Source organism: Pleurodeles waltl, chromosome 5 (genome assembly GCF_031143425.1).
Source record: "Pleurodeles waltl isolate 20211129_DDA chromosome 5, aPleWal1.hap1.20221129, whole genome shotgun sequence".
NCBI classification, from domain to species: domain Eukaryota; kingdom Metazoa; phylum Chordata; class Amphibia; order Caudata; family Salamandridae; genus Pleurodeles; species Pleurodeles waltl.
This window is the reverse complement of record NC_090444.1, coordinates 216,174,682-216,202,142: the sequence shown is the minus strand read 5'-3', so window position 1 is coordinate 216,202,142 and position 27,461 is coordinate 216,174,682. Positions and strand designations below refer to the sequence as shown.

The following is a 27,461-nucleotide window of genomic DNA, read 5'->3' as shown; positions in this document are numbered from 1 at the left end:
TTCTAGAGCATCTGGAGGTGAAAGCAACTGATGACTTCATACAAGTCGAGACGGCGGATATGCGAGTCTCTGATCCTGATAGAGTATATGAAGTGACTCTACGATTGGAAGGGGACATTGACCGTATTATAAACGCCATTTTTTGGGACCATGTGGTAAAATCGTATGATGTTCTGCTGGCCGAACAGGATTGGCCACCTGACTTTGTTCGCGACTGTCCGGTTGGGGAGGAGGTTATCACACCTTCCTTCTCACCACTTGTTCCAAGAGAACTAGCGGAGTCCTATAGTAAATCATGGGCTCTAGCACAGGCTCCCGCCTTGTATAGAAATAACGTGGGGTGGGAAAGACAATCACCTTATCATGTAATTCCAATAAAGGGCGAACCTCAGCCACAACCGCAGTATCCTATCAAATTTGAAGCAAGGGCCTCGGTTAGAAAAATTCTTACACAATTGGAGTATCAGGGTGTAATTGAGCCCTGTGTCTCGCCGATGAATAATCCCTTATTTCCGGTTGCTAAACCGGACCATTCATATAGGATAGTGGTGGATTACCGACATTTGAATAGTCATACACGCACATATGCAATACAGAATTCACACAGCGCAGCGCTTATGAATAATATAGTGCGTAAAAAATACAAGACAACATTGGATATCTCGAATGGATTTTTCTGCCAGAATATAGCACCCGAGAGTCGGGACTATACCTGTTTCAGTGCGTTTGGCTCTCAGAAAATTTGTTGTCGTTTGCCTCAGGGGTATAAGAATAGCCCAGGACTGTTTTCGGCTCGTGTAACTGAAATGCTGCATGAGTTCGACCCTGAAGCGTTATCATATGTTGATGACATATATCTGACAGATGATGAGATTCTGCAACATCTAAGGCGTGTATCGCGCATTGTTGTTGGGTTTGCTGATATTGGCTATAAGTTTAATTTTAAGAAATCGAAGATTGCCTTCCTCAGCGTCATTTTCCTGGGATATGAGTTGTCGAGTGAGGGCAAGAGCTTAGCGCCACATTTTTTGGAGAAATTTGCTTTATTGCAGCCTCCTAATACGGTTCGGAAGCTCCAGTCATTGTTGGGGTTTCTGAATTTTGGCAGAACTTACATTCCTGATTATGCGACGCGTATAAAACCCTTATACGAGTTGATTCGCCCGAATTTTTCGAGTAGATTTTGGACGATTGAACATACACACATACTACGAGAATTACAAAGTGATCTCTTAGCAGTTAAACACTTACACACACGGGACAATAAGACACATTTAGTCATCAGGGTAATACCTGGGGCTGTTGGGTTTACTTATGTCACCTTTAATGAGGGGGAGACAGTCCCGATTGCATACAAGTCTCACTTGTATTCTGCTGCAGAACAACGTTTTGCACAGACTGAGAAAATTCTCACTGCAGTACAGATGGCTGTTATTAAAGAAAGACCGCTGGCCCAGGGTCAACGCATTGTTGTCGTTTCCCCAATTCCGGCCTTAGAGGCAGTTACAAAAGCGAGTGTTCCAAATTCGAAAGCCTTGCACCCGCGATGGATACAATGGGCTACGTCTTTGACAGCCACTGATGTAGATTACGTATTTGACCCTAAACTGCAGACTCAAGAATTTCTTCAATATGAAATGGAATACCCAGTTCCTGCTGGTACGTTGCCTATTGACCAATATCAGGTGGTCATGTATACCGATGGCTCTGCGCAACCAGCGGTTGGGACTAAACAACAGTATTCTGCTGCATGTGCGGTGGTGAGCGGCACTATGGAGGGGGACGTGTTCTGCCCCCGACATACTTATACTAAAACCTTGGGAGATTGCACGGCACAGCTGGCTGAGCTCAAAGCTCTATTGTTAGCGTTGGAGCACGCGGATCCGGCGCTTTTAACCTTGCTGGTCTGTGACTCCTACTACTGTGTGCAGTCTTTCAACGAATATCTACACTATTGGAAGATGAATGGGTTCAGAGATTCTAAAGGCAACACCATTAAACATAAAATGTTGTGGGGTAAGGTTGCGGATCTGAAGGAGACGCTTCCTACAGTCCATGTTGTGCATACACTTGGACACCAGCGCGTTGGAATACACGTTGCTGGGAATACTTTGGCTGATGAAGCCGCGAAATTGGCAGTGGCTGTCGCCACTGTGGCCGCAGTGACTCGTTCGAGTACCAAACCAGACACAGAAATTTCGGCTGCCATAAAGGCTACGGTTGATGGCACGCCCTTTCCTAAAGGGTTTCCTTCGAAATATAGTTACTGCTTGAATGGTGCGCTGAATGCTACTGTTACAATTCCAGGCATTGGTGTACGTGAAATTCCCAATAAAATTGAGAGACCTCGATTGATTTCTGCAGCACATGAGGGGGTGGCTTCTGCACATGCTGGGGTGGCTGCCACAATTTCACTTTTATAGGCTCGTTACTGGTGGCCTGGTCTCTATAAAGAGACGAAGCAATATGTCCTTTGTTGTGACGTTTGTCAACAAATTAAAGCATCGTCGGCTAGACGCCCGCAGCAGACGCCCCTTCTGATTTCAAATAGACCATTACAGTGTGTGTACTTGGATCATTGTGGTCCGCTGACACCAGATAGTGCATACAAATATATATTGGTTGCTGTAGATTCGTGCTCCAGATTTGTGTGGGTCTGGCCACAACGCTCGGCTGACGCTCGAACTGTTATTAAAGATTTGCGTATCTTTGTCGATATATTTGCAGTTGCAGCTTTTCATTCGGACCAGGGCCCTGCTTTTGCCTCTAAGGCATTCAGGGACACCATGGCTTCATTGGGGGTCCAACTCCAGTTCTTGTCTCCATTTCATCCCGAGGGAAATTCTGTCGTGGAGCGTTTTAATCGTGATTTAAAGCAGTCCTTAACGGCCAGAGTTATAGGTACGGGTCGTGGTTGGCTAGCCCACCTATATGGAGTACAGAGAGCACTTAATAACTTGCCTAGAAGGTCACTGGGGGTTCGTACTTCATATGAGTGCCTGTTTGGAACACAAATGTATGTTCCTGATCTACATGGTCCTGGTGTGGAGGCGGCGGAAACGCCCTTTGACATAAATGATCGTGTCACTGTTTTGCAGGATTTACAACAATTCCGTGAAGATAACTCTTCTGCCAGTGCTGCCTCCTCAGGAATTAAGGATGAGCCAGTAACACCTACTGGTTGGATACCCAGGATTGGGGATCTAGTGCGTGAAAAGGTTGCAGTTAAAAAATAATTTGGTCCTTCTTATCGAGAACCTGTCCCTGTGTTGGGGGTGAGCGGCACGAGAACTGTGATTTTACCGCCGCTGCGAGGGGCCAAAGGAAATCCCTTTGTTTCCATTGATAATGTCAAGTTACAACATGTGGCCGATTCTGCACAGCAGACCAAGAGGGACACCCAGTAGTTCCGGAATCCCTCTCACTACTGGGGAAGAAGTCCAGATGCAGGTGATTTTTACCGACACTGTTTCCTCTCCGAGCTTGGGGAGGGTGGATGATGATCTTGCGATTGTTCCACCGACGGCGATTAATATGGAATCTTTTGATCAAATTGCTGTACGTTCTACTGATGTTTCTGAACATGTGGTTTATAGTGTGCCACGGCGAGAGCCTCCATCTGCTTCTTTGTTCACAGTTGCACCTTTTGCTAGAACTGCTTCTGGCTGCTTCAACGACGCTGATAATGATGTGTCCGGCTCCTCATCCTCGATGTCTTCTGTCCACGGTCCACGACGGCTGCTGGGTTGGCTTAAACGCACATATTTTGTTTTTCCTTGGAACTATTTTTGGCTATTTTTGGCCGTGATGACTAATTTATTATGGTTGGGATTTGTGGTTACTTTTTTTCTGATAATACATGGTCATTTTCTTCCTGATCGATCTGACATTGAGCACGTGGAGACTGTGTTAAAACCGCATTTTTCGTCTCATATGGTTCGAAGAGACTTGTCCACTGTAAACATTTCTGCAATACCAGTTCCGGATGGAATTGTGTGGGATAAAGTAATGTTTGATATATATGGTCCCACTGAATTGATTCAAATACCGTATGTCCTCAAATTATCAATTAATGATATTGTTATACCTGGCATTGTTTCTGATGATTGGGATGTGAAGACAGTAGATTCTATGCTAACGGATTTGCAATATTATACTGTCTATGACGATGATGATGCTTACCAGTTTAGAGATAATCATGGTGACATGTTTTGTTACAACTATTATGGACACCACTTTATTCATAAAGCTAGTAGCCCTAAGCCCATGTTTAATTATGTGCAATGGGAACATTGCTCGACTCCTCCACAAGGGAGTTCGAAAACGTATTATGATAAATTTGCATATTTTTCTGGGCATGATCAACGTAATGCTAAGTCCTACTATTTTAAAGTTGCACCGTATTCTAATAAGCAAATGTTATTGACTGATACTAAATTACTGTATTCTAATTTGTTTGTATCTAAACTTTCGGTCGAGGGATATGAATACTGGTTTAAAACTGTTGACTTGAAAAGTGTTTGGGGTTCGAAAAATTGGCAAATGCAAGGCAGGGACACGTTATTTAGAGCATGTATTATCCCTGTGCAGATGATTTTCCTCAATGACACAGTACAACAGACTAGCTGTTTGGGCTTAGCGACAATTAGGGAGTTGACTTTGCCTAGTATACCTGTCCCTTCTAAATTAAAAAATTGGCAGCACTATGTGAATGCTACTTTCAGTGACTTTACACATTGGGTCCAGAATGGTACGCTTAACACTTCATCGTTATATCCAGGTGGGTGGTTATTATGGCCTGTAGACACTAATGTGTGTCATCAACGTTTTGTCACCTCTTCAGGGGGGTTCAGGACTAGTAGGGCAGACCCTCGTTACGTATCACCAGAACATGCTGATATTATAACTACATACAGTGTGGGGAAGCTTTGTCAGCAATGGTTGAAGTCATCCACACTGGATGCAGTTAAGTCACATCTCACGTTACTGTCTAATGATACTGATTTACAAGATTTTTTGTCAGGTCCCAAAGTACCACGGAAGAAAAGGTTCTTATACGAGGTTTATAATGAGATTTGGAAGCTTTCACAACAAGAGGCTGCAGCCCGGTTGAGGCAGATTGATCAGGAAAATCTGATGCAGACTTTGTCTGTTGTTGATAATGGCATGCGTACCCTTTCTGACCGTGTTTACACGATTGACAGCATTGTTTCCTCTGCCATTGACATTATTAAATCGGACATGTCTTCTTTATATCATGGGCAGAGTCAGAGGCGGTCCATCATGCAGCTGGGTTGGACTCTTCAGACCTTGAAGGGGGGTCGCGTTCCATGGCAGCACGTTCGTGCCAGAGAGATCTTTATCTCTTTTAATTTGACTCGTCAACAACAACTGATGGCTAAAAAGGAAGCGACATATGTTATGTTAAATATTGAGAAATTAGAGAAACTGCCTTTCACGGTAGCTGAGATTCCGTCAGCTGAATGGTTGATACATGGGGTTATTAATTTGCCTATCTCTACTTTACAATTTACTTCTTGTTTGAAGCACATTCCGTTGGGTAGATATGAACTATTGGGAGACAGTTACATACACGAGGTGTGGGACCTTCCCTTTCAGTACAGATGTGTTAATGGTTTGAAGTAGGTTTTTCTTAGCGGCATCAAATGCGAAGCTTCTGTCAGCCATTCAATGGTTTGTAAACAGCTGTCCTTGCGCGGGGCGTGTAACGCTTCGATTGCTAACTTAGCTTGTTATCTGAAGGGAGTTCCAGTCCCGGTTATTAAAAACACTTTCCAGGTGCTTTCTAACGGCAGTTACATTGTTCTTAACAGCGAACGCTGCTGTGGCATGCGTGCCGGAATAGTTTACATCGTCGTTGTCAACAAGGCCGTTACGTGCTGCGGGAATGTGTTGTTTCCCCCCACTCAATTTAGGGAGGTAGCGGACATCTGGCCTCATATTGCTACTTCCAAGGTTGATTTCGACAAGTTGAGTCGGCTAAAAGCTTTATTGTTTCAAAAGCATGTGGCCCTTACATCTGCTAGCGAGACCTACGCACTTCAAGTGGCAAGGTCATCGGCGGAGATACAGTCCCTTTTGAATACTAACTTTCCAAATCACTTCGGTGAACTTGTGGGACGTATATTTAATGCATCCAGCACTGCTGGTATTGCAAATTTTTTCAAAGTCGTTGGTGTTGGTTTTGCCCATACCTTCTCTTCCATATTCGGTTTGATACCTTCGGCTATACATTCTATTTTCGGAAGCATTTTTGGGGGTTTCCCGATTACTTTGGCTTTATGGGCTGGAGTCTTGCTGTTGTTGCTATTTTTTCGCAATGGCTGTCCCGTCACGACGAGATCCTGTATTGCTGCTCCCGTCAGCGCAGCTGTGTCGTGAACGCATGATGCAGCATTTTGGAGCGACACTCCTGGGGTATTTGGAGTGTGACTGGTCTCTGTCATTCAGACCGGTTTTGGATTGTGTGCAACCCGTGTTTCGATGCCTTTGGTGCTCGTTTGAACATGCACTGGCTCTCTGTCTCTCATTGCAGCGCCCTCCAATGGTCGATACTGATCTGTTGATGTTCCCGATTAGGGCTCATTCCCAGACTTGTGTACTACGGATGCGCTTGCTTCGTGAGGCAGTTTATGAGATTCCCTTCCTGGAGGAAGATGGTATTGTCTCTTTCATAGGCCCTGCACGGGGTGCCGCCCTGAATGGTTTTGGGGCTTTGGATCACACATGCTCCATGGTACTTTGTGGCATGGATCTTCCGATATTGACATATATCGAAGTGGAGGAACTCCTGCGTTCTATTGCTTCTATCTGACGATTGGATTTTTACGAAATTGACACTATATTGAATTTGGCTTTATGGTCACATGTTACCTAAATTTATGACTTTGTTGTCTTCTCACCTTGTCGAAATAATTGTTCAAGGTATTGTTTATATTTGGGGCATCCTTTTATATTATTGGAACCACTTGCTACCGACAAGGGGAGGGTGTAGTGTGGTTAGTTTTACGTATTCATTGCGCTTTAGCTTCAGGCTTTAGGCCTTTGTGCACTTTGCCCTGAATATATTTTATTCATTTGCTGACAGCTTAGAGCCTCTGTGCACTTTGCTCTACATGCTTTTTATTAGGCTTCGTACTGTTTTTTTTCAAATAGCTGGTTCTACGGTGTTGTTTTTTATTCATATCACACTGTTTTGCCTACTTCAGCACTGGAGTTCTCCATAACATATTTACTCTGTGCTTCAGTCAAGGATACAGTCTGGTACATTGACGATAGACGTGGTAGGAGTTTAGACTTGGCATTCCTGCGTAGGGACATTTTGTGATCACAATGACATGTTAGTTATAAAATCACTTCTTTGTCCCAATACACGCAAGAGGGAGATTCCGACCAGGGAACCACAACTAGACGCTGACTGCCTCGTTGCAGATGCTGAACCAAGATCACAGGGCTTTGCTCAGGTATGAGGGCTGATGTCTCCACAGTGATTCTAATAGGCAAGCTAGAAGCTTAACATGCTGTGCTCTAAATAGAACAAGCAGAGGGAGAGTAGAAACTGTTAGACAATATGATAGCTTTGTTTTTATGTTTTACTCTCCTGGTGACTATTTCAATCCTACTGTGTTGTATCGTTCTGGTTATAGCGGCTCACGCCTTAATATCTAAAATACAGTCGTTTTATTAAAACATTATATAAAACTTATACTGTCTTTGTCATTTGTATATGAGATCATATTGGAAATAAGAGAGTTGGTTTGGATCTGAGTAACCACGACTTCCCTGAGAAGTTCCAAAGATGTCATGCGCTCGGCTGCCGAATCATTCCTTCCACATGGGAAAAATGAGGCACTGCTAGTTAGCCGGAGCAAAAACCGGATTTAGGGTGACAGAGTTCATTACACGTGGGTCAGACTTAGTCCCCCACACCGTTATAGATCCTGCTACCTAGAAATCCAGTAGTCTCATTTAGAATAATGAGAGCCCACGCGACAAGAATACCTGAAACCCGAAGACAGGCTGTTGAGGGGGAAGTACAGACAATGTTCAAACTAGGAATGATTGAGCCGTCACTGGTTGAATGGAACTCTCCCATTGTATTGGTTCCAAAGTCTGATGGGGATTTACGGCTTTGTATTGACTTTATGGAGGTGAGCAAGATCTCTAAGTTTGACTCTTAGCCTATCCCCAGAGTAGACAAAATGATTGTGAAACTAGGAAACACCCAATACATCAGTACATTCGATCTATGTAAGGGATATTGGCAGGTCCCTCTTAATCCAGCTGATAAAGAGAAAACTGCCTTTTCCACCCCAGAGGGGCTTTTCAGTGACTCCCTTTTCCTAGGACAAAAAGGGATCTCAGGGCCTTCCTAGGATTAGTATGGTATTACAGGTGGTTTATCCCTCATTTTTCACAAACCACAGCCCTCTTACCAGATCTCCTAAGGAAGGGTAAAGAAACTGAAACAGAATTACGGCATTTCTCCCCAGTTACTTTTAATGCATTCCAAGAGTTGAATGATGCCCTCATTTCTGATCCTGTTCTTTGTACCCCAAACTTTTAAAAACCCTTTATATTACAAGCAGATGCCTCTGGGGTAGGTCTAGGGGTGGTCCTGTCCAAAGAAGAGGAGAACAGTAATGAGAGACCTATTTTATACCTGAGCGGAAAGTTGTTACCCAGGGAGAAGAATTATACGATAGTGGAAAAAGACGTCTTAGCCATTAAATGGGCTTTAGAGGCTCTTAGATATTATCTAGAAAAATGGGAATTCTCCCTGTATACTGATCAAGCCCCTTTAGAGTGGATGTCTCACATTACTACGCTGGTTTCTAGCATTGCAACCCTTCCATTTTAACTTTCACCACCGAAAAGAGAAAGAACAAGGTAAATCAGACTTTTTGTCCAAATGTCCAGTGGATCAGTTTCCTCCAAGGAAGAAAGTTAGGGTGGAGGTATGTAAAGAGACTCCCCTCCCGCACTCCTTCCTTATCTGGTAGTCCAGCTGAGATCTCCCATCTCCTCTCCTCTGCAGCCTGAAATCAGGAACATCTGAAAAGGAAGAAGGACAAAATATTAGAAAGTAGGAAGCAAATCCATGTCATGTCACCAACACCAATGAAGGACTTGCCCTTTTGAGAGATGCAGGCGGAGTTGAGGACCTACAAGGAGGAACAGGCCAGGCAGAGAGGGCCCAGCCCCTGGAATGCTGCAGGAGAAGCCATGTGTGAAGAAAGACATGATGAGAAGTTGTCAGGGAGACGAAGAGAAGCCCTGTAGGGAGCGACAAGTGGAAACTGAGTCCAGAGCTGGTAAAGAGACAGAGGTGGAGAAAGCAAGCCACCCGCATTACCCCAGGAAAAAGAGGTGACAGAAATTTGGTGTGAGGACTGGTGAACACCACCAGTGGAAGCCCCAGAGCCCACCACAACTCTGGAGAGTTGTGGCTAGCGGAGTGAGTGGGGGGGGGATTAGGGTTTTGCAATACAAGGATGCTGTGTAGAGCAGTGGGAGACCCAAACATAAGAGAAATTAATCTAAAATATTCAAAGTAGTAGTACCCCTATGTTTCTCATTATTTTCTTTCTCCACAACACTGTGTGCACGCGCACCCCTTATTCCTAATAATATACTCCTACCCCTGACCCCAAACACAATTTTTTAGCTCTTTACCACCACCCACAGAAGTAGGGAACCAGCCCTCACAGGATAACCACTGGTGTTATGGGGACGGTGACCCCACCTACATAAAAACAATATACTTACCGCATTGTATATGCTCCTTTTTCCGAGGGGACTGGCGGGTGAACCAAACTGGGGAAAAACAAAGTTGTGTGTTTTCCCGTATCTCACTCAACGTGGCCTCCGAATGGCCAAATGCACATGTTGCCTCTCTACTGTGTTGGCTTCACTGTTGGCAAGATGTCATTTTCATTCCCTCATCCAAAGTGCAACTGCATCTAATGACCTGTTGAGTCTAATAGTTTGGACAAGCTTCACACATGTCGTATCAAATACTACAATACCATGGTAACATGGCACAATAGGCTAACCTACCACTTAAGAATGTTTAATGTCTCTACTTACACAAAACCTTTGGAGTTAGATGTCACACTTCAAACAAAAACAATGCACTCTCTTATTCAACAGGGAGAGCTTGCACAGCCCCATGGCAGACCTTGTCTACCAACCAGACTCCCACTTCATCCCTGGATGAAGCCCTCAGTGATGACAACACTCCTGGACTTGTGGATATAGAGGACAGTCCTGGCACATCTGGGCAACCTAGTCAGACAGCAACACTGTTTTTCACTGTGCCCACAATGATACCTCCCAGACATGTTGCATCAACATCACAGACAACACGCCCCCCAACCTGGGTACCTAGCACAGTTTCAACCATCTTGTGCCCTATAGTCCTAGGTCCTGAGGTGCAAACCAACACTCCTGACACTAAGGGTCCAGGACCCAGTTGGAGAGGGCACTCTGTGCCAAGGGCACATGCTTGTGGGGGTAGGGTGTGTGGGAAGGGTGCTGTGGGTCAGCAGAATGAGGTCACCGGGGCTGCTGTCGACCAGGATATTATCAGCCACATCTTTGGGGTCTATCAGGAGTCCCAATGCGTGATGGGCCAGGTGCTTAACTGAACTCTTGGAAATGAAGCAGCTGCAGAGGAACATGATCTAAATTTGGATGACCAAAATTCCAACATTGACACCCTAATAGCGGTGCTTAGAGACATCCACACAACCCTGAGCATGGCTTTTTCCACCATCCCCCCTTCCTGTGGGCCAACTACCTCAAGCCCGAGTACATCTGCAGCAGCCACAGGTAGGGAGACCCTGCCAGTGGCACAACCAGTCCCTGCCTCTGCAGCAGGAGGTGCGGATGGCAAGACACCCATCACCGCCAGCAAGAAACCTCTTCCTTAATGTCCTCATTTGTGTGTCACACATACACTCTGTGGACTGATCCCAAACCACATTCCAGTTCCAATGGGGAGGGGAGTACTCTGAGCTTTGGCCTTCCAATGGTGTGGAATCTACTCCAAAGATTTACCATGACTGACCCCTTCAGGTTACATTTTTGTTTCTTTCTGTCCCAAGTTTATTTTCTTTATTAGTACTGTAATACATTCACCCTTCACAAACTCATTGTCTGCTTTCTTAACTTTCACATTTAGCTATGTAATACAATGAAGATGCAAGCTACATGTGCAAGCAGGGATATGTTGCATGTACACAGTGTTCAGCTCTGAATACCATTACACACCAACATATACATACAAATGTCTTGTGTCAGAAGAGATTTTATTACATTGTTCACCACATAGGCAGTCAAGAGGTCAGAAATATAGAAATTCAAACATGATCATATCAGACTGTGTAGGCCACCAAATATACATGATAAAGACCCCCAGAACATTGTAGGAATGGACATATCAGACATTGTATTGCTAACTAGGCGACAATGGATATGGTTGATGATATCAGATGGAGCCATATCCTCTAGCTGTCAAAAGAAAGCCCACTTCATAGAATACAACATCAAGACAAATGGCAGTACAACAATGTTATTACAATCCAGAGCTTCTGCACCTGGTGATATGACCCAAACAAATGTCAGTGATGTGCTACAGACACTTTGGCCTACAATGATTGAACACATTAACAGCTACAAACAGTGCAGACAAAGAGTGTTTAGCCAATGTGAAGGGGAACTGACATGAAGTTGGCCTACAACATTTTTACTGGCCACATGATGACACAACTGATGCATCATGGCCACCACACAATACCAAACAAGTCCAAAAGAGTCTTGTGCACTTCCATCCTATCACTGTGCAAGCTGTGTTGATGCAGGTCTTCTACACCCAAAGTCTGTGAAATACTTTCCCAGGAACACTCCATGTCTACTTTGTATGCCCCAACAGCACAATATACTGCCAATTGACTCTGAAATGCCCAAATGAAGATCTCATGGTGAGCAAAGAACAAAACAAGGAGTAGAGTTATGAAACCATACATGTGACACAAGTCACATAACAAACATCTGGAGACCAAAGTACATTAGAAAAATCTGACACAAAACAAAGCAACATCATCAAAATGTGAATACCTAGCAGCGAAGACCTGGAACTCCCTTCCCAGCCACCTTCGCGCCATACAAGACCACCTTCACTTCAGACGGCAGCTCAAGACCTGGCTCTTCGAGCATTGACCCCCCCCCCCCACAGCGCCTTGAGACCCTTACGGGTGAGTAGCGCGCTTTATAAATGCGACTGATTGATTGATTGAATGTGTAAAAAGCTTCCTCATTAAACACCCTTTGGCAGATTTTGCCTGAGCATCAGCTTCCTATTTCCAAACCCATACTCCTCACATTATCACAAATATACTTCATTGAATTCAAAATCATGATATCTCATGCCATACTTATACTCATGAGAAGAAACCGTCAATGAGATCTTGTTGCAAGTCAGCTCCTTCCTCTTCACCACTATCCTCTTCCTCTTCACTGCATTTGGCATTTCAGGATTCTCACATAGTGGCACCTGAAACTCTCCCTCCTCTGGGATGTAAGGTATATTCCTCCACAGGGCAATGTTATGGCCATGCAGCATACCACATTGATCTGGCACACCTTCCAAGGTGAGTAGAAGGGAGCTCCCCAGTCTTGTCCAGACTGCGAAATCTGGCCTTCAGGAGCCCAAAAGCCTGCTTCAATGCCCGCCGTTTACTTCCATGGGCCTCATTGAAGTGGACTTCCCCTGGGGTAGTTGGATTCCTCAGGGGTGTCAACAATCAAACACGGTTTGGATATGCTGAGTCACCGGTTTTGGATTGAGACATAAGTGCCACAATGAGTCACTTACTTCATGACTGTAGCACCTGACATTTAACACACAAAATCAGGACAGATGTGACTTACCAACCAGGCAGGCCCTCTCTGGTTGCGACATCAGCTGGGGTATGGTGCTGTTCTGCATTACATAAGAATCAAGGACTGAACCTGAAGAAGCCACCAGCATCCCCCTGTCACAGGATCTCTGCGACAAACTTGCCTCCTTTATCCACTGCAAGATCCAGGATATCTACGACAGCTTCCTCCCAGAAAATACTGCCACCATAACCTGTGACCGGCCCACTCCCCCAGAACCCACCCAGACCATCCACAGCTGGTCCATGCTCACCACTGAGGAAACAGCATCATAAACAGTACCCACTCCGGAGCCCCCAAGGGTCCCTGCCCACACCACATATACATCAGAGCCAGCGCATCCATCGCCCGAGCTCGAAACACAATGACCTGCTCCATCAACACTGCCACCTTCCCCGCGGACTGGAAACACGCCAAAATACCCCTCTCCTGAAGAAACCTTCGCCTGACCCATGAGAACTAAAGAATTTCTGTCCTATCTTGCTGCTACCCTACCCCGCCAAAGTACTGGAGAAAGCAATCAATGCACAACTGCAGAATTTCTTTGAGACAAACAACTCCCTGGACAGCTCCAGTCCAGCTTCCGCAGCAACCACAGCCCTCCTGCAAGCCACAGATGACAACCGATTACTCCTAGACTGCGGCCACACCGCAGCGATCATACTCCTCAACCTCTCAGCAGCCTTCAACACGGTCTCCCTCAGCAGTCTACGCACCAGACTCCACGACATAGAAATCCGCAGAAAAGCCCTGGAATGGATCCACTCCTTCATCTCCAGGAAGACCCACAGGGTCAGATTCACGGCCTACACATCCAGACCCACAGGAGTCAACTGCTGAGTCCCCCAAGGATCCTCCCCGAGTCCCACACTGTTCAACGTATACATGGCCCCTCTCGCAGCCATTGTCAAAAGCCACGGTATGAACATCGTGTCATATGCCGATAACACACAACGCATCATTTCCCTCACCGAAGACCCAGGCACAGCCAAAAGGAACTTCCACTCAGGAATGGAAGCAGTCGCCACCTGGATGAGAGAAAGCTACTTCAAGCTCAACTCCTACAAGACTGAGCTCATCATCTTCAGAATCGCCACCTCAGCTTGGGATGAATCCTGGTGGCCCACATCCCTCAGCAACCCCCTGCACCGACTAAGCACTCCCGCAACCTAGGCATCATCCTCAACTGCTTCTTATCCATGACCCGCCAGGTAAACTCAGTCCCCTACTCCTGCTGGCACACACTCCGTAAACTTTGGAAGATCTTCAGATGGATCCCAGCAGACTGTCGCAGAACAGTCACCCACGCCTTAGTCACAAGCAAGCTCGACTACGGCAACGCCCTGTTTATCGGCACCTCGACAAGAAACATAAAAAAACTACTACTCATCCAGAACGCTGCCACCAGACTCATCCTGGACCTTCGACACGAGAACATATCTCCCTCCACTGGCTCCCGGTCAAGAAACAAATCACCTTCAAGCTACTCACCCGCATGTACAAGGCCATACACAATGCAGGACCACCCTACTTGAACCACTGCATCTCCTTTCACACCCCGCCAGATCCCTCCGCTCTGCCACCATCCCTCAGATTCATAAAACCACCGCCAGAGGACGATCCTTCACGTAAATTGCAGCAAAGAGATGGAACAACCTCCGCCTGCACTTCAGACAAAGACCATCACTCACCATCTTCAGGAAGAACCTCGAGACATGGCTCTTCAGATGAGGCCCCTCCCCCCAGCGCCTTGAGACCCTCACGGGTGAGTAGCCGCGCTTTACAAAAACTGATTGATTAATTGATGGAACCTGGGAACCGGGCACAGATGTTTGCAATGTAGAGATTTGACAAGCAGACAACTTGCATGTTGATAGAATGTAAGTGCTTCCTGTTGCAATAAGACTAGTTCACTGGCCTGCATTGGCACCAAAGCAATATGTGTGTCATCAGTGGTCCCACCAGATGTAGGAGGTGACCAAAAACATAGAAGTCAGCCTTCACATTGGCTAAATCCTCACGTGTGGGAACATGATATAGCTGTCAGTGTTTCATCATTGCTGATAGCATGTCTCTTAATACAACACTGAACATAGGTTGGCACATACCACCAGATATGCCCGCTGTATACTGAAAGGACCCTGTGGCCAAGAAGTGTAATACTGCCATGAGTTTCACAATCGTGGGTTGCATTTTAGATTTGTGTTTTCAGCCATAAGATCTGGCTCCAACTGACAACATATATTCACCATAGTTTGCCTATTCAGACGGAATTGTTTGATAATGTGACATTCTTACATGGTTTGAAAGTCTAGCAATGGATGGTACACTGGAGCTTGTTGCCTCCCCCCTCTCCCAGGGTACCTATTTGTGAAATTAAATGAGATGGAACATTAGTCACTGTGTCCACACCAACATACATGATGAATAGAACCAAAATCATGTGACAAAGCATTACTAACTAGGAAAACATTACACTCATTACACATCAACTTCTCCAGGGCCAAATGAGACCCCCGTAGTTGTCTACACATGGATTTGTGCTTTGCCCAACTATCTGCTCCTCGAAATTTAACAGTCTGTTGCAACCGTCACAAATACCGTCACTGGTGGTGTACAGTGCACCGCCGTAAAATGCCATCTGTGACCAGTAACACGCTACACTGGGGATTGTGTAGGAGAACCTACACAACAAGGCTGCTTTACACTGTTTGAGATGATCAGACACATATATTGATGTTGTGATGCATTTAACAGGGCCCAATACTGTAGTTACAATGCCAAAATGGCAGATGCCTGACTTAGTTAACTGGAAATTAGGAATCGCCCACGGTCACCAGCGGAAGTTGAAGCAGTGGGAGGTTTCAACCACAGCGGACACAGCCATAGGATAACATTGGAGACTGTGACGATCGCAGCCCAATGGCTGTGGCCAGCGTCCGCGAGGACCGCATATGTGTCATACATCTACACCACGTTTTGCTAAATCACTCACTTGACTCCTGACACTGCTGCCATCAACACCTTCACCATTTCTGCTGCTGTGTGCCGACTTTTCGAGCAATCATGCCAGGCCAAGCAGGTGAAAGGGCCACTGCATTCTTTCCTGAGGAGCTGGAGGGGCTCATTGAGGAGGTCCTTCCCCTGTATGGTCAGCTCTATGGCTCACCTGATGAGCAGGTAAGTACCTCATAGGCATAGCTGACTCTGTTCGACACCATCCTTTCCTTACTCATGGGCTACAATGTGCCTCTGAGTGCCAGGGAGCCTTTTTCGGGTGCATGTTGTCACATTTTGCGTTCTTTACATAGGATGTACATGGTACTGATACTGAAGATAAGTACCCTATGTATTTAACATTAGCACTGTGTTGTGTAATGTATGATAAGCCCTAGATCCTCCTTCTGTTGCATTCATATATCTAGGCAAGGAGACTTTGCTGCCATACAATGACATATCTTTGGAAAATATGTTTTTAAATTTAAAATAACATGTATGTGCATTACAGCATGAGCTGTGTATGTATACTGTTTGAGTCATGTGAGGATCTCAATAGCAATGTATATAGTCCCACAGATCACTCAGCTCACATCTGGCCTTGCCAAGCTACTGTATGAGACCCATGAAAAACTCACTGTGCCCTTCAGAGAGCCACGCAACCCTGAACCCACATAGAGGATGGGCACAGGATGTAATGTCATGCATGGAAGTGATGGAAATATGAGTGGCATCTATGTTCTGTATGCTCAGCCTGCAGAAACCAAGGCCTGTCAAATGTTTCTCCCAGTATGGGACATACACCAGGCTGGGGTAGAGTTACTGTGGCTATGTAACTATGGCACCGGGCCCACTTCCTGCAGGCCTACAGATCCTTGGATGTGGCCAAAATGATTCTTCAGTAGAAAGAGTTGGCCTGAATGCCTTTGTACATTGACTACATTAGGAATGGGTACAGAGGTAACCCCCGACCTAGGGCATATTTCAGTTGACCCTCAATGGCAAGTGTCATTGACTTATGACAGGTCCCTCATTTCCAGAGCTCTGCTGTCACCTTCACATATTTGTAAAGTACAGGTGTATTGCACAAGTGACAAACCTACAGTGCAGACATTTGGTTAACTCAGGGGAGGGCATGACATGTGAAATCATTAGCTTGGTTACATGCAACCAATAAGACGAAACATACCTTTGTATGTTGGATGCCAACTCTGTAGGATTGCCACATATGGTAAAAGGTGTGTTCTGTGCTACAAGTACATACCACACAAACCCACTCTGAAGTGGAATGAGATTACATTGGATGGGTCACATGTCAACACATTCACAAGGAAGAGACTTCCCATGCCACCCATAGCAGCCCTTTCATTATCATTTAAGTCTTAGGGTGTAGTCTGTACTATGGTGGTTGCCTGTAGGGACTGTATGCATTGAGTCAATGTGGCAGGATATAAATGTGTCTGTCCAGTGAGGCCCAAGGAGTTTACCCTTCAGAAGGACCCAATGGAGTGTTGTGTGTAATTGTGGCTCAAATCACAGTACATGTTGCTTGAGCCTGGGCTACCTGTTGTCAATGGGCTTGCTTAGTCAGTGTAGGCCATGAGCAGGGTAGTGGGTTAGTCTGCAGATGACTCCAAAAGTATGTATTCATGTCCCTGTAATTATCAACATGTGTGCTTTACACTTGTGGTGTGTGGACAATTACACATTTTTTGTGCTTGGTGTTTCTGAAATGTGTGAGACACAACCAGTTGGCCTAAAAAATTGAATTGTAACCTCGTTTGTCAATTGCATCCATACAGGTCAATGCCCATCAGAAGAAAGGGATTTGGAGAGCGATCGCCTGGAGGATGTTGACCCTGGAAGTCCATGTCGCCCACTGTCGCAAGAGGCGGGAGGACCTGATACGCTGGGCCCGGAAGATCACAGAGGTCCAGCTGGGGCTGCCCTCCCAACGTGGGCGGGGCAAACTCCAGAGTCTGAACCCCCCGAGGGCCCGCATTCTGGCGGTGGCCTACCCCGAGCTTGATGGGTGTCTGAAGGGAGGTCCAGCTGGGGCTGTCCTCCTAACGTGGGTGGGACAAATGCCGGAGCCTGAATCCCCCCTCCCCGATGGCCCGCATTCTGGCAGTGGCTTACCCCACGCTTGATGGGCATTTGAGGAGAGCACAGCAGCTACAAGGGGGTGAGTCCTGGGCATGTTCCTGCCTGTTACATTGCTAAGTTGATGTGTTAGAGTCGGCCATCTCCCCCTGAATATTGGAGCTGGGCCGTGTGTGACACACAAGATGAGTTATTTTTTGTGTAGGCATAGAAGTTGGTGCATGCTGACGTGTCTTGCCTATTGGCCCAGTGACCTAGGACACAACAGAGTACAGTCCACTACCAATATGCTCTCCAGGGCCAACACATGGCTGAGTACAGTGATCAATCAGGTCATGTTGTTTGCTGTTGTGGGAGTCATTTGTGCCCAACGGTCAACTTGTCTTCAGTGTATCAGCCTCAACAACAAACAACATGAGGTAATAGATCACTGTAGCCATTATTCCTTGTGCCTACATGGTAGCATGTGTACCTTTCACTTTTGACATTTCATTTTCACTGCTGTTTCATGCATGGTCTACCTGTTGTCATGGGATGATGTCTGATTTCCTCACATATGCGCATTCCGACATGTGTTTGGAAATGGACATATGTGACGGGGCTACAGTTCATGTGGTGCCACAGACAGGAGTGTGTCACCATTGATTGGTAGCTCACACATACCCTCACCCATCACTCCATGTAATTTGACATGTACAATTGCAGAAGCAATGAAGGACATGACAGGTAGGACTACGGTTTTTACTCACAATTTGTATTTTCATGCCATTGATTTAGAATCATTTGGCGAAGTGCTTAGCACATGTTAAATGGTGAAGGTTCATTACCTAACTGTTGACATGCATCAGGGAGTGACTTGCGGGAAGGTGGGAATTATATGTGATTGTGTAAAGGGACAGTGATGTGCCTTCCCATTGAGCAACATGTCTAGGGCCTTCTGTAGGTACTGGAGATTCTCTGAGCCTCTACAACATTCAATGGACTATTGGCTTTTACTTATGCAATATGAGTAGGGTATTCACAGCTGTACCAATCAACACAGGTGATATCCCTGGGGCTAGCTGATTCCTTCTGGTGTAGATATTTGTAGACAAATCTCACAGACATTCTGCTCAAATTATCTCCAGTGTACCTTTCTGTGTAAGATGTGTCATCTATCAAAGCAACATTAGTACATCTTCCATGAGTCTATTTAGACAATGGACATATTGTGAAGTTACCATTGGGGATTATTTACAGTGTGACACAGGTGTTTCCATGTCACCTTCTTCCGGCTACTGTACTTGTTACTGCAACATGGCTGGATTATTTGGCCATCATTTCATCATGATGTGGGTATATGAAGATTAACTGGATGCATGACCTTGTGTGGGATCTATGGGATTAAACTTGGCATTGCCATACTATTCTGTAACAACAGGTTACTGAGGGATGCTACATAAGCCAAACCATTCAAAGTGACAAGGTCTCCTACTTTCTTCATGGGTATTGTGATTGCAAAACGTCACCCATGCAATTGGAGTTGTCTGTGATTCTGAATTTCCTGTAGGCAACTGTTCACAGTTCTTGTAGCATGCATGCATATGGTGTAGCAAATGCTGGAGCCACTTTGCTGAAGCCTGATGCTCAGGGCTTCTGTACATTATGGTAATGTTTGGTAATCAAAGCTGTTCAGGTGTGATCAGTCACATGTAGTGACCCTATTTGCCTTTGTAATTTTAGCATCAGCACAGGCAAGCGGAGGAGATAGGGCAAAACCAGTGGGAAAGCAGCTGGACAGGGTACTTCCAGTCACAAGACATCAGACACAGGGGGACACAGTGGCCCCGAGATTGAGGGGAGAGCCACGGAGGACACAGGATCAACATCATCATCTTCAGATTCTTCCTCCAATGGCCACTCCCTATTCGTGGCACAAACATCAGGACCTGTACCTGTTCCATTCTTGTCTGCCACCCCCAGAGGGTGGGTGTCTCCTTTGCGCCAGGCACCTCACCTCCTTACCCCATTACCCCTGCTGCCCAGAGTGAGGAGGCTATTGACTTCCTGAGGAGTATCTCTGTGGTTCAGACTGCCATTCTGAATGACATCCAGGTGCAGGGCAGCCAGCTTCAGCAGGTGGTTGCGTACCTGGAAGGCATTCATAGCACCATGTCCAACCTACAGAGATCTCTTCAGGCTCTGGCCTCCTCACTCACGGCAGCCTTCCACCCCCCACAATCCCACCTCACCACCTACCTCTTCCCCATCCAATTTCCCTCTTTCCATACCTGTCCCAAGCACACCCACACATCTGCAAGCACCCACGTCAACGCACACAAGCAGCACACATAAGTACAAGCATCACAAGACACACTGGCACGCAAGCTCTCACCGGTCACTCACATACACCACCACACTCGCCATTCCCCCAGACACCATCCCAACACCCACAGACACCCATACCACACACCATGCCCCCAGACACCACCCCAACACCCACAGGCTCACAAACCATACCCCCAGACACCACCCCAACACCCACAGACATGGCCACCACACACACCATACCCCCAGAAACCATCCCTACACCCACAGACACAGCCACCACACATACCTTACCCCCAGACACCACCCCAACACCGAGACACAGCCATCACTCCCATCTCCACCTCACAGCCCCCAAGACACACAAATGCCCACACTCACACATGCAATAGACACCACCCAAACCCAAGCATACCTTGGACACACACACCAGCACCAACAACACCTACAGCTGACACAAGCACTTCCTCAACCTTTCAAATCCTAATCCCTTCTGCAGACTCTACCTGTTTTCCCAAATAAAGTTTCTTGTTTGAACTTGCCTTTACCCCTGTGAAACCTCTCCCTCCCAAACCCAGAAGGACGCTGCACACATCCTGACCCATCCCTTCCACATCCAAGTTCTCCCCTGTCACACCTGCTCCCACACACCCTGAAACCAGCAATAGCCCTCCCACCCCAAGAAGAAGCCCACCCCTCCCAAAGTTAAGACCACGCCTTCCAAAACCAAACCCACCCATCCTAAATCTGACCCCACCCCACTCAAGTGGGATCACTGAGGTGCCCGTCATGTCCACTTGATGCCCCTTCCTGTGGTGGTTCCACTTCTCATGGAGGTTCATTGTAGTCAGTGTCGTCAGTTTGTGTTCCACTGGAGTAGAAAACAGCCACATCTTGGACAGTTCTTGTCAATGAAGTGGTGACAGGAATCAGCAGAAGCTCATTCTCCACCCTTCCCATGCTCGAGGAGGTATTTGTAGCATTATTTTACATGTTGGTATATTCAGAAGTGTTGTTATTTCGTCTTTAAAGAGGTATGTCCTGTTGGGTAGTGAGAGAGCCCAAGGGGCCTCTGGGTCTACTGTGCAGGATCGGCCACATGGTGCAATTTTATGTTGTCAATGGAGACATAGCTGTTCCCTTTGGAACAAGGCAGTGGTTGTAGAATGACAGCTCTGGTGCCTTGTATTCCCAGGACTGGAACTGGTGCTCTGTAGGATGGGACGAATTCCTTCTTCATAGCAATCTTCTCATGAACCAGATCCCCAACTTTAGGAATTAATTCAGTAGACGTTGTTGGCAAATCCCTTATTTCTGATGTGGCAGCACTGGTGGATGAATTATTATCACAACATTGCTCAAGTTCCTGTAAGACAGTGAGATGTTCATTTATGTCAAAAGTTGTGTCTGCTGCCACCATTCCAGGGCATCTAGATCTAGGACATACATAGGTATGCCAAAGAGGACCTCATATTGAGTGCGCCCTGCAAGGGACCGTCTTGGCAGATTATTCAGTACTCTCTGGACCCCATATAGGTGATGAAGCGAACTGCTGCCAGAACCCAATACTCTAGCGGTGAAGGACTGCTTTGGGTCATGGTTCCTCCTCTCCACAACACAAACTTCGGGATGATATCTGGAAGAGTAATGGAGTTCAACACCCATCGTCCTCATGATGTCCTTGAATGTCATAGAGGCAAAAGCAGGGCCCTGGTCCAAGTGGAATGCTGCAACCGCATATGTACCAATAAAGACCAGCAAGTCTTTTATAACAGTTCGAGTGTCAGCTGACCGCTGTGGCCATACCCACCGGAACCTAGAACAAGAATCAACAGCGACTAAGATGTATTTGTATGCACCATTAGGTTATATGGGACCACAATGGTCGAGGTACACACATTGAAGTGGCCTATTGGACACCAAGAGGTATGTCTGCGGTGGGCGTTTGATGTTTGAGCCCTTTATTTGTTGGCAAATGTCACAGTAAAGGACATATTGCTTGGTCCGTTTGTATAGACCTGGCACCAGAAACATTTCTATAAGAGTGACATTGTGGCTGCAACACCAGCATGAGCAGATGCAGCACACTCATGCACTGCTTTGATGAGATCTAATCTCTGGTCTTGGTCTGCGTGTAGGTCCTCTGAGGGTTGAAGACACCATCATTCATCACTCCGCTCACATCTGCGCAAGCGGCTGAGTATTGATGTTTTGTACCTACAGCAGGTTGTGCTGAACCATCAGTGTAAATGACAGTTTGGTTACTATCAAGTGGTAAGTTGTTGAGAAGTGTGGGGTACTCCTGTTCGTATTAGAGAAATTCTTGTTTTTGAAGTTTTGGATCAAAACCCACACCTCTGTCCCCAGGATGCATCAATCAGCAGTGTGTCCACCTCTACAGCAACCCTAGGCTACACCTCGCACACAAGACAATTAGAGACCTGGGGTCAGTGGCAGTGGGCACACGGTTCAGGAAACAGAGGCACAGGACACCAGGGAAACTGATAGGACAGCTGTACGCCAGTAGGAGGACAGGCCCAGGGAACCGACTCTCCAGGAGGCACTCGCTTTGATCCTGGGAGCCTATCAACATTCCCAGTACACAATGGGCCAGATCCTGGACAACGTGCAGGAGAACAGGCAGCTGCAGGAGGGACAGTACCAGGGGATAAGAGAGGACTTGCAGGCCATCAACAACACCCGGATCTCCTTAGGAGGGGTGCTGGCAGACATGGCGAACATTATGAGGGAGGCAGTCTCACACCAGCGGGCCCCTGCCACTAGCCAGACATCTGAACAGCCTTCCACCTCCGCTGTCGCTAGTGGCTAGGAGGCCCCGCCACAGGACTCACAGGTCACCAGCGCACACCCCCCCCACCCCCCGGCAGAAGGTGGACCACCTGCAAACGTTCGCTGCGATCCAGACAGAAACCAGAGACACTTGCCAAGACCCCCGCCAGGAAATGAGACTCTCCTGATTTTCACCCTTGTGTCCCACACAGTCACCCTGTCCACCTTGAACTGCCATTGCTCCCCTACCTATGACCCCTTGGACAATGCAACTGTGCAACAAACAGACTGGAAAAATACCCTGGACTTCCCTCCATCATCACCTATCCCATTGCACTTTCACCCTATATGTTAGCACTTCAATAAACACCCTTTGAAAAAAATCCATTTGGAGTATGTCAAGTATATCAAATATGTATTCATTGAAACAGGTATAAACACTGCAAATTAACTGCGCAGAGAAGGAGTATATATTAATGAGCTGTAGCTGGCTGTAGTCACCAGAAGTATGTGTCAGGTCACCAACATCTGCAAAATGAATTGCCAGAGGGAACAGTAAGTGGGCATAGAAGTGGTAAATATCAGCATGCCATTGCTACACAGATTACAACCAAAGTCATTGAAATGTAAAGTAACACTGTCCTACCTGTGTGTCATTGGAAGTATTGACGGATCACAGATGTTCTGTTGTCCTCATCCTCATCCTCTGCCTCATCATCCTCACTGTCCACAGGGTCCACTGCTGCCACACGGGCATCTCCAGTCTCCTCCTCCTGCAGAAATGGGACATGGCATCTGAGGGCTAGGTTATGCAACATGCAGCATGCCACTACTATCTGGCAGACCTTCTTGGGTGTGTAGCACAAGGATCCGCCTGTTAGATGGAGGTACCGGAACCTGGCCTTCAGGAGGCCAAAGGTCTTTCAAGGATTCTTCTGGTTCGCCCATGTGCCTTATTGTAACGTTTTTATACCCTTGTCCTGGCATTCCTCACAGGGGTCAGCAGCCATGATAGGTTTGGGTAACCAGAGTCACCTGCAAATATTGAGGGACAACATTTAGCCACACACTATCCTATATGGCCAACACCATAGGCATACACCAACATATACTGGGTGGGAACCAGGGCTCACCTATTAGCCACATCCTGTGCCTCTGTAGTTGTCCCATCACCTTTGGGATACTACAATTCCTCAGGACAAAGGCATCATGCACCGACCCAGGATACTTAGCATTGACGTGGGAGATGTACTGGTCCGCCAAGCACACCATCTGAACATTCGTGGAGTGGAAACTCTTACAATTCCTGAACACCTGTTCATTCTACCGGGGGGGCAAATGCAATATGTATTCTATCAATCGTCCCAATTATGTTGGGGATCTGTCCCATTGCATAAAACTCCGCCTTCACTGTGGCCAAATCCTCAAACTGGGGGAAAACAATGTAGCTGCACATGTGTTTTATCAGAGCAGACAACACTCTTGTCAGCACTATTGAGAACATTGGCTGTGACATTCCTGCTGCCAAGCCCACTGTCACTTGGAAAGAACCAGTTGCCAGGAAATGGAGTACTGATAGCACTTGCACAAGAGGGGGGATCCCAGTGGGGTGACAGATAGCAGATATCAGGACAGTCTCCAAATGGGCACACAGCTCTGTGATTGTGGCCCTGTCAAGTCTATAGGTGAGGATAATGTGCCTGTGCTTCAGTGTTGTCAAGTCCACCAGGGGTCTGTACACGGGGGTAAGTCTCCATCAACTATTCATCTGCAGCAGTAGGAATCTAAGGGACAAAACAGTGAGGAGCCGGTCACAAACTGAACAGTGGAGCTACAACAGTAGTTTGCATCCTGTAAACATGTAATTGGTGATTTGTCCAGTATGTGCTGATATCTCTTGTGACGTAGCATTATTCCAAAGGCCTGCCCCCCCCCACTGAAATGGCATTCGCCTGTCCTGTGTGGAGGGACAGGTGGAAGTGAGGTAATTCCTCTGACGTTATGCACCGTTGCAGGAGGTGGTCGGGAACCGCTGTGCAACTCCTCATTGGTTAACATTGGGCCCTATGGGGTACAGCGGCCAATGGTGATCTAAAGTGGCCAATGGTGATCTACGCCGGTGGTGACGATATGCGCCGCCGCAGATGGGACCGCAATTTTCTATCTGATTCCTCACTTGCTACCTGAGCTTCCATAGGAGAACACCTACACTGCGTGTGCTGCTGTGACCTGTGTCTGGAACCTACCATGGCCCGTGTGACCGGGGAAATGGCCCCAGCCTTCACTTCGGAGGAGTTGGAGAGACTGGTGGATGGGGTCCAACCCCAGTACAGACTACTGTATGGGCCTCCAGACCAACAGGTAAGTACACTGTGGGCAAGATGCATGTGGCATGGATGCATGGAGGGGTGTGTGTGAAGGCCTCGTGTAAGGGGGGGTGGATGTCCTGTTTTGCGGCGTACAGGTTGTGTGCCATCGTGGGCCATATGTGTAACAGGCTGGACTCGTTGTCTAATGGTATTTCCCTATGTGTATTGCCTCTGCAGGTCAGCGCCCATCAAAGGAAGGGTACATGGCATGCCAACGCCAAGGAAGAGCGGACCCTGGGGGTCTATGGCAGATGGAGCCACCCACTGTCGCAAACGGTGGTCGGACCTGAGACGGTGGGCCCGGCAGAGGCCCAGCTGGGGATGGCCTCCCAACGAGTTAGGGGTGCCCGTCGAACCCTGACCCCCCGATGGCCCGCATACTGGCGGTGGCCCATCCAGAGCTGGATGGGCGCTTGAGGGCATCAGAGCAGCCACAAGGGGGGTGAGTACAGTGCCCATCATTACAACTTACGCATGGTAGGGTGGTATCCGGGTGGTGGATGTATTCCAATGGGTGCCCCTAGGCCAGACCTGACATTGCAGCGAGGGTCCCCTGGTGGCTAGGTTTCTGAAGGGATATTCCTGCAACCTAGCTCGTAGGCATGCATTACTGGTCAGGGCTGCTTTAGTCCCAGATGTGCTGCATTTGCCTGTGTGTGCCCCTCTCCATGCCTTGGTGGCTAGCAATATCACTGGTAGTGCAATGTATAGTGCGTAGGCCTGTTTCCTGTGTCTGAGTGTGCTGTGTACGCCAACAGTGGTGTTGGTGCAGCCATTGACCCAAGGTATCTTTTGTCTCTTCTCCCTGTTTCTTGTTTTGTCATTCTGTCCTTATGTGCATTAGCATCATCTGGCGGAGGAGTAAAGGTACCGGCAACACAGGGAGCTGCATCCCACAGGACCCAGGAGGCAGAGTCCACCGACAGTGAGGGCGCCAGTGAAATAGAGGGCGAAGGGAGCACCACAATACTGGAGGGGACACTTCAGACACAGATACCTCTGTATCTGAAGTGCTGGGACACTTCTGTGACCACCCCAGGTACAGGTACAACCGCCAACCCCGTACCAGCACCGCCCTCCCAGCAGCCCCTCATTGAGTTGCCCGTGCCCGCTCACCCAGGAGGGTGGGCATCTCCTTCGCCCTAGCACCTCAGGCCCTGTCCCAGTGAGCCCTGCTGCCCTGAGTGAGGAGGCTATTGACCTCCTGAGATCCATCTCTGTAGGGCAGTCAACCACTGTGAATGCCATCCAGGGGCTGGCAGCCCAGATGCAACAATCTGATGCATTCCTGGAGGGCATTCACACTCGATTGGCGGCCCAACAGAGATCGATTCAGGTTCTGGCCTCCTCTCTGATGGCAGCCATTGTCCCTGTTTCTACCGCCCCCCCCTCCAACTTCCACTGCCCAGGCCCATTCTCCTCAACCCCACCCCATCCTAGGCACACATACAGACGAGTCTGCACACAAGACAACACCCAAGAGTGTCACAGGCAAACACAAGCACCACACTTCAATACACAGGCACTCACACAAACACCATCGAGTTGCAGACACAACATCCACTGTCTCCCCCTCTTCCTCCTCCTCCTCCTTCAACCTAGTTACGTCCACACTCACACCTGCATGCACTACATCATCATCTGCTACCAGCATCATCACCACATCAAGTAGAACACACACCTCACAGGCAGACACCTCCACAACACCCATGTCCCCTGTGTCCTCACCCACTGCGTCTGCCCCCCTCCTAAAGTACACAAACGCAAGCACTCAGACACCCAACAGCCATACACCTCACAACAGCATACAGCCGATGCACCTGCACCCAAATCCAGCAGACAGACACCTCCAACAACCACTCACTCATCCTCCACTCCCATTCCTTCTCCCTCTTCCCACCCAAATGTTGCTAAAAAACTGTTCTTACCCAC

At 47.4% G+C, this 27,461-nt stretch overlaps 1 long non-coding RNA gene across 1 annotated transcript in view; it reads left to right on the top strand.

Moving 5' to 3' along the window:
* LOC138297235 (uncharacterized) overlaps nucleotides 1-27,461 on the top strand; it is a 92,246-nt gene that overhangs the window by 51,395 nt on the left and 13,390 nt on the right. The window contains exon 2 of the long non-coding RNA XR_011203954.1: nucleotides 17,763-18,145. This is a non-coding gene — a long non-coding RNA (uncharacterized lncRNA). The remainder of the gene's footprint in view (nucleotides 1-17,762; nucleotides 18,146-27,461) is intronic.